At 33.4% G+C, this 8,998-nt stretch overlaps 1 long non-coding RNA gene across 1 annotated transcript; it reads right to left on the bottom strand.

Moving 5' to 3' along the window:
- Positions 1-1,164: 1,164 nt before the first annotated feature.
- Positions 1,165-4,710, bottom strand: LOC147388734 (uncharacterized). Its single transcript, XR_015171032.1, has 5 exons — positions 4,443-4,710; positions 4,185-4,360; positions 2,435-2,478; positions 2,203-2,338; positions 1,165-1,588 (listed from the first exon to the last, which is right to left on the bottom strand). It is a non-coding gene; the product is annotated as an uncharacterized LOC147388734 (long non-coding RNA).
- Positions 4,711-8,998: the final 4,288 nt, after the last annotated feature.

The following is an 8,998-nucleotide window of genomic DNA, read 5'->3' as shown; positions in this document are numbered from 1 at the left end:
ATTAAGGGAAGGGAAGGGAAGAGAAGGCTAGTTTCTCTTCACCCTGTTTGGATTGAAAGAGAAGAGAAGAGAAAGAGTTAAGTTTCTTTTGTTTGGATAGGATTCATAAGAGAAGAGAAGAGAAATTATTCTTGTCAAATGACTATTATACCCTTCATAGTCCAAAAAATCAAAAGAAGGTTTCAACTTTCTTCTTTAAATATCCAAACAGAGTTTCTCTTCCCTTCCTTCTCTCAATCCAATAAAGAAGAAAGTTGAAACCTTCTTTTGATTTTTTGGAGGAAAACTTCAAATTTTTTCCCAACTTAAAGATAAAGATGTATTTCAAATTGAATGAGATAGGATATGGTGTCTCACAAGCTATCTAATCAACTTTATTGTTTTACATTTGCAAAGGAAATTAGCATAAAAATAAGAAAAATTGTGAAGATGGATTTTTATTTTCACATGGATGGTTGATGTGGAAAATCCGGACCGTTTATCTAATAAAGTACCATTTGATTTGACTCACCTTGATGGCACCCTTACGGTGCATAGCACACTTGTCCAAGCATTATTGTTTCTTTTAAAGCCTTCAATTTGTACATTCTTTCTGATGGGGATTATTATTGGTTTTCGTTGTACATGATCAAACCATTTCTATGTTTTCATGGTTGGATTCGTTATTAATTGAGTCATGAGCTACAATGACCTCAAGATTGTACCTCATTTCGTGCATCTTGGCGTGAAAGCATTGTCAACAACTTTATTGGAGACGATGAAAGCACATATAAACTTCCTCTCTAGAATCAACAACTTGGCTTCGGACCACCACGACCAATATGCTATCACACAACACGTGATAGTAAGGTTGAAGTTCTCGAGCCAGTCAAATACTATTCCGCTCCAAGAAAATCCTATGCCACTTCAGAAGTGGTGTGGACAAATATGACTTGTTTAAGCCGACACAAGACCTTTGGGACCAGGTTTTGCTGTTGTTGCTGATGTTGGATTCAGAGATGAACTTTTATTTGATATTATCAAATAGACAAAACCAATTTCTCCAATGTCTCTAAAGGAGACATGGCCAAGTTTCCTATGTCACATCATGAGAATGCTCAAAATGTCGATTTCTCTTGTCCTCCAACACAATATGCATGAGAAGAGCTCCATAAGATAAGTGAAAAAGCAAAACAATGATCTAAATCCAATCAATATAAATCACTAAAAAATACTCCATATCCGACCGTAGCAGAATAATGGAATGACTAAGAAAAAATTATATCACCAAATCCGGATCATTAACCAATCAAATTGTAAGGAATTCAAATGTACACAAAGGCATCGAAAACTCAATCACTCAATAAAAGCAAGTGTTCCTTCTTTTGACAGAAGTATCACTCCATATCCTCATACTCCGGGATGACACCACTCCCTTTACTGTGCTCCAAGTTTGCTGTTCGTCTTGAGGCATCTATGGCTGCTGCATAGTACTACACTTTCCTCTCTTGGGTTTCTGTCCTTGGTCTTCATCATTGAATATTATCTTACTTCGAGGATATATAACCGCATGGGCTTAATCTGATTTGTTCTTCCAATGTCTTCGATCCTTCAAAATAGATAAATGGATTAGCTCATTCATATATCTATAACTAAATACCCTCATGCCAAGGAAAAAGTTACATTGGGTGCAGTTTGCTCAACATGGCAGAACGGCATTAATTTTGATTCAACATGTAAGTCATAAACTCATAATGATATTAATTCTTTACATGACCGAAAATAAAAATTATCTAAAAGCATGACATAATGCACATATCAAGTCTGCAAATTCCAAAAACTAGCAATCATAAACATGCTTATATTATAGAACTGGTTAATTATCAAAGCCCTAGCATGATAATTTATCCAGGACAATCAAACCAATTGCCAAAATCATAATCTATAAACATGGTTATGCTAGTCATGTACAAAACAACTCTAAAATATGATATCAACTGTAAGAAATTGCACAAAATGTATATAGATTGATAGAGATGTTGGGAGGTGAAATGTATTAATTCAAAATTTCCAAGCGAAATCAATTCAAATTCTGAAATCAAAGTGAAGAACTTGATTTATAATCACAATTGACATGTTTAGGTACATGGATGCAGAACAATGTGACAAACATTTATTACATGACAAAACATTTTTCACTATAAAGATCAATCAATCAATCACCATTTCCGTTAAGTTAGATAGCAAGTATATCGAATTCATGGGGCATGAAGTCTTCGCTTGGTCTGCAGTATTTGTCGGGCGAGTACAAGCTTAAGTTGGTAACTTGGCTTGTGTACAAGCATGCAAACCTCTCCACCTACATAAATAATGTGAAAACGACCATTATCATGAGTCACATATCAATCAAATAAAAAGAAGAAAAAAAAAATTATAAGATGGTAGTAAGACCAACCATTTTTCATGGACCTGAAAGTTGTGTGTTCATTGATATTCACTCTGTTCACACAAGCAAGATGAATCATCTTACTATACAAGATCATTATGGGGTGGAATATAATGTTTATGGTTAAAATTGAATTATCTGAAATGTATACAGCATCCATTGTGAAAGCATCTGAGTAAAATATGTTCTGAATAAAATTGAGTGGTGGTTTTACTATAGTGAGATGTTGGCATCCAAATTTTGTTCAATTGCAAGCCGAAAAAGAATTTGTGAGTAAAAATGTAACATATAATGAGTAAGAAATAAATAACTTGACCCCCAATGGAAGTAAAGAGAAACAAAATCACAAGTCCACTTCCCACAAAAAACATGATCTCTAATAGAGTTGGTTTCACACTTAGGTATTCATCCCAGATGACCTTATATCTATAAGGGGCACCTAAGTGGAGCCGTGCGTATTGAGTTTAGCAAGCTCCCAACCTTTGATCACCAGATAGTGGTGAAACGAGACTACTTCAAAATAATAAAGGGTAAGAAATAGGAAGCTAAGAAAATCACCCATCAACTAGACATTGGCTACTTGACTGGCATAAATATTGGGTTCTAGTTCTGGATACTTTATTTTTGAACCAAAATCGACTTATTGGCACCCCTAATCTGTAGCAGGCAAGAACAGAGACATATAATACATGGGAAAGCTAGACAATATGCTTTAAACAAAAACCACCTTCCCCCTTTGGACAAACATCTAATTTCAATGAGATGTTCCTATCAAATCTGTTTATAACAAAATCTTGAATTCCTGTGGATTGATAGGAAGTAATGGGATACAAGTGGATGCAAATAGACACCACTTGATCCATTTTCCCTGCTTCAGCCCAAAACTCAATCTCCTCAACAGTTAGTCTGGAAAGCCCCAATTAAAATAACCATAAGCCTTGTTATGTCAATCTTAGAGACAATGCCACAGTTATTAGAATTAATTCTCAATCTGATGTACATGCACTCATTAGCCACTAGAAAAACTTCCTAAATTTTATCTTTCTAGCACAGAAGCCCTTAACATATCAATGATTCTCCACACCTTCCTTCTTTCAATTGCTTTAATTAGTATTTGTATGGGGGTGTCATGAATGAGAAATAGTGGTCTAAGGTCCAGCAGTTGGAGGACAAGGGCTAGAAAGCATAAGCAATTGGTGCCGTTTGCTTCTTCTTTTTTTTTTTTGTTCTCTAGAGACATACATTTAAAATTTGTTTTATTTTTATTTTAAATGCATGATCTTTTCTCTCATAAAAACAGTAGGGTGTGGAAATTTTCCCAAAAGAAGAAGAAATAGCTAGTTACATTTTATTCTAAAAACTCAATATAGTTAGACAAAGTAATTTGGAAATTTTCTAATTGGGTTTAAGCTTTCATATTCAAGCAAAATAGTGAACTCATGCCTCAGTCAGTAACAAAGCTGGCCAGAAGTATGCAATAACATCAATGGTGATGGAGTCAGTTGACAAACAAAGAGGGGAGAAGAATCACAAGAAAGCCTCACACCTAATGTTTTGGTCACACCAAAAACAAAATTCTTCCCATTCTATGGTTCTCAAAATTTGAATTGTTGTTCCCATATACTATGGATAAGGCTATAATGAAGATGCTTGTACATGCATGTAGAACTAAAAGTACTTCAACCAAGGATAATGAATGATAAACAAAAAATTCCATAAGTGAGCCCAACTGAAATGAGATGCCTCTAAAGTGAATTACCTCAAAGAGGGCACTTAGTTTGGAGTCCTCAACATTACTATTGATGTTCCGCACAAATAATGTTCTAGAAGGATGCTCCCCATATGGATGTTCCCCAGCAACTGTTCCCACACCATTTGGAATTCCATAATGGATGGTTCCATTTCCAGTAATACGATCAGAAATACTCACTTTTACTGAAAATTAATTTGCACGGTTCATTTTCTTTTCAATTTCAGAAAAAAAAAAAAAAAATCAGAAGAATGAGAGAGAGAATACCTCATCTCCTGCTTGAGTACGCCGCCTTCGTTCCACCTCTCTAGGGTTTCTTCACCTCACTCGTTCTACGTCTCTAAGCTTTCTGAAATTTGATTTGTGTTTGTTTACTTGGAGTGTAAGAAGTAATAGTTGGGCTGCCAATATTACATTTCTTTGGAAATTCTGTAAATGACAAGGACAAATTTGGTATGTAAAATTTCCTTCCCTTCTGTTCCCTCCGCGTCTCTCCACTTTTGGAGGGAACCAAAAGTGACACTTTTTCCCTTCCCTTCCCTCCATTTTTCTTCTCTTCCCTCCCCACTTAACAATCCAAACAGGAGAAAGGAAGAGAAAATAGCATATTTTCTCTTCCCTTCCCTTCCCTTCCCTCAATCCAAACACAGCGTTAGGGTACTCAAATTTAGTATTAGAATCTGTACATCAATTGGATCAATCTTATCAAAAGACCGAACAATCCTATGCGGGTTCTGAGTTTTTTTTTTTTGTTTTTTTATACGACAATTAATCCAAAGTTTAATTAGATGATTCATTCTACGAGTGGTCGAGTTTAAAATCATATTAGGGATTAAAGTCTTTCACCAAGCATACTCTAAACATAATTTTTATTTACATATTCTTCCATGGCGTTGATAAATTCTTTCTACATTTACCTTTATCAACCACTAAAAATGTGTTTAAAATCACTTTACATGGCATTGAAAGAAATAATCCTATAATAAAATCTTGGTGTTCACATGGTACAAAAAAGCTTCCTTAGTCACATTTTTTTGTTAGAGTTTCGACAATATTTTTTATGCCTTTATGAGTTAGCTTAGCAATAAAACTAGCGACATGGATTTACTCACTCACGTCGTGTACTTGAAACTAGTTGGCCTACTAAATTACCTATTACATTTTGGGAAATTTCCATGGTGCTGGGACATGTGATTGTCCTAAAAAGGTGTGAGGAAATCTATGTTATCAGGGAAATTTTTTTTTCCTTTGATGGATTTATACTCAACATCATCTTGATAGGTGTCGTCACAAGGATCATGACACAAAAGATTTTTATTATAATTTCGGAGTACTTTTGTGGCAATAGAAATTGGAGTTAGTCTAATGGAGATGTGAAGGTTTTATTTAATTTTAAGGAATGATATTACCACACCATTATTTATGACTATACCCTAAGCTTATAATATAATGATTAGACATCATCCTATTATGAAAGAACAGCGTTATTACGACCCTTATTACGACTCACATTGCGACACACCATTTTGTCTTATATGGGCAAAAATGTTTGGAATGGGCTGATTTTTTGTGAGGATGATATCTGTAATGAGGGGATCATCCTGGCAAAAAATCATCCAATTCCAAAACTTCTAACCCCATCAAAATTGATTTACAAAAATTGGACGGTCTAAAATTTTTCAACTTGTAAATATGGGGCTAGGGGTTTCATAATGAGTTGATTTTTGGCAAGAATGATCTCCTCACCATAGAGATCATCCTCACAAAAAATCAGCCCATTCCAAACATTTTTGCCCATATAAGACAAAATGGTGTGTCGCAATGTGAGTCGTAATGTGAGTCTACGGAACCCGACCCATTATGAAATTATTCAATTTAGAGATGAAATAACTAATGACTTATTTTAGAATAATTTTGAAAAACCCATCCAAGTTTTAGTGTGAAAATTATATTACCGCACCATTATTTATGACTATACCCTAAGCTTATAATCTAATGATTAGACATCATCCAATTATGAAATTATTCAATTTAGAGATGAAATAACTAATGACTTATTTTAGAATAATTTTGAAAAACCCATCCAAGTTTTGGTGTGAAAATTAGAAATACTTGTATTTTCAAACAAATGACATACCTCTTGATTTCAATCTTCCAAAAGAAGATACTATTTTTTATTTTTTTTCGATGGGTAAGTTGGACTGGAACCCCCCGACCTTAAAGAATTGAAATACCCACATTTTCAATTTACATGGGAAACCCTTGATTTTTCTTCTAAAAATGCATTATCTTATGACACGAGACAAACAAATTTTATCTTCAACATAAATATTTTATCTCTTCCAACCATAAAACCTCGAGAATAAGATGAGATTTTGTGAGAGATTGAAGACGATAGACCTTTGACAAGAAAATTCAGGGTTTTTACCAAGAGGTTGAAGATAAGTTTGAATGAGTTCAATAGGTTAAAAAATTATTTTGCTAATGGGATTTTGGGAAAGAAAAAAAGAATCTAGTGTTTTTATCATGAGGCTGTGTTGGTCATTTTATATTAGTCTCTTGTGCACGATCAAAGTCAAAGAGTATGCTATCGTCTTGAAAATTAATATTTTTAAAATTTTAAAATATGTCTTTCTACTACTTTAATACAACATGAATACTTACTTTAGTAAAGAAAAATGCTAAATGGTCTAGAATTATCCGAATCAACCTAACCCGAATCAATCAATTTGGATCAGGTTGAGACATATTCAATTTAAGTGGACATGATTTTATCCAATAAGACCCGAGCCTTATTCTGATCTAGACAAAAAATTTGAATATAAACATACTCAAATCCACCCCGAATTTAACCCATTTTAAACCCTAGGAGAGGAAGATTTGATACGATAAGGAAATGATTACTTGCAAATCACCTAGGTGATTTGCCCAATATTTTGAAAATATCACACAAGTCAAATGGTTTTTTTTTAATGTAAAATAATCAATCTTTTATTATTTGAGTGTTACCTGTATAGAACAAGATCTCGTGATTAAGCATCTTTGGTGTGTGCTTTTGTGTGAACTGAAAAGTCATCAAATCTAGTGAAAATTAAGCCATTTGCTCTTCTAATGTGATGAACCTTTTCCTGTACTGTTATAAATCTCTTGCTTTTCCTTTTTCTAAAGGCAAGCACAAACAAGTGTAAATAAAGTAAAAAAAATTATATTGCCACACCAACTTTTGCTAATACCACCCCAAGATGTGTGATTTACATATGACTCGAGTTGATGTAAGCAAAAGTTGGTGTGGCAATATAATCTCTGAGAAAAAGCAAAAAATAAAAACAAATGCTAGAATGACATTAAAATTTACACTAATTCACACATTGTTGACATGAATGTGTCTAAGGAACCCTAAAAGCTTTTCATCAAGATATGAGTGAAAAGCATCTATAGTTGTGTGTGAAACGATGTCAATTTTCATGTCACTCCAACACGACTCAACAAAAAAAGAATAAGACATTTATTGCTTCAGCCTCCCACCATAATAGACTCCCATGTAAAATTTTATTTGCCTATCATTTGTATTCATTGCTTCAACTTCCTCTCACCATTCCAAGTATGGTGGATTCACTCATTTACATTATATTAGATCAATTGAGCTCCATCATCTAACAAGAGATGAGACTGGTGGTGGGTAAACTTAAGTGAATAAGATTGGTCCCACTTGTTTATTGATCCTACTTGATTTTCTAAACCTACCACCTTAGTAAATTAGATGAAAAGGATGAAATAACAAAACAGTAAATAAAACAACAAAAAAAAACATGAAACACGCAATAATTTATGTGATTCGATAGTTTGCCTACGTTCACGAATCAAAACCAATCTTTTTCACTAAGAAATCAAAGGAGAATAGTATATATAAAAAAATACTTAAAGTTTTAATTCCAAACCCAAGCCAAAAAATTCTTGTACATCCCTCTCCTTTTCTCTCTCAATCCCTAGAAGAAGAAAAACTTTTGTAGTTTTTTACAACCTTAAAGATCTCTATTTATAAATTGGGAGTTACTAAAACATGTCTCTCTCCCCCAAAAACCCAAAAGAAAATCTTATTTAATTTCCTTTTAATAATCTAAAAATAAAATACCTCAAAATTAGAATACAAGACAATTACTTAACAAAATATTGGATTCGGCTTTGACTTTCAATCACAGCATAGTATTCTTAGCATGCGATAAAGAAAATAAAGAAGCCAAACTTGTGTGGTTGGTTTCAACACAATAAACATAAAGAAAGTAAATAATAAGAAGTAAAAGAGAAAAAAATATTTAAAATGAGCATGTGTGGTATTTGATAGCCCCAAAGAGAGCCAAACACTTTTCAAATATATGGGTTAGAAGTTTCAAAATGGACTGATTGATTTTTATTTTTTTTAAGATGACCTCCACACCAAAGAGATCATACTCACAAAAAATCAGCCCATTCCAAAACTTCTAACCCTAATTTACAAGTTGAAGAAATGTGAACCATCAATTATTTGTAAATCACTTTTGATGGAGATAAAAGTTTCAGAATGATCTGATTTTTTCTGAGGATGATCTCCTCACCATAGAGATCTTACTCACAAAAAACATAGCCCGTTTCAAAATATCTAACCCATTTTTGAAAAAATGTTTGGCACAATATTTGGGGCCTTTGAATGCTCCCCATATCTATCTATATATATATATATATATATATATAGAATTGTTCAAATATCAAACTTCTTAGTTATCATTGGTCACATCTAAAATCAAAACATAACTAGTTACCCAATACACCAAAGCAACACAGATGGT

Source organism: Akebia trifoliata, chromosome 12 (genome assembly GCF_017979445.1).
Source record: "Akebia trifoliata isolate Shusen 1 chromosome 12, ASM1797944v1, whole genome shotgun sequence".
In the NCBI taxonomy this organism is placed as follows: Eukaryota; Viridiplantae; Streptophyta; class Magnoliopsida; order Ranunculales; family Lardizabalaceae; genus Akebia; species Akebia trifoliata.
Note: the sequence above shows the minus strand (reverse complement) of the source record. Positions and strands in the feature narration are given on the sequence as shown.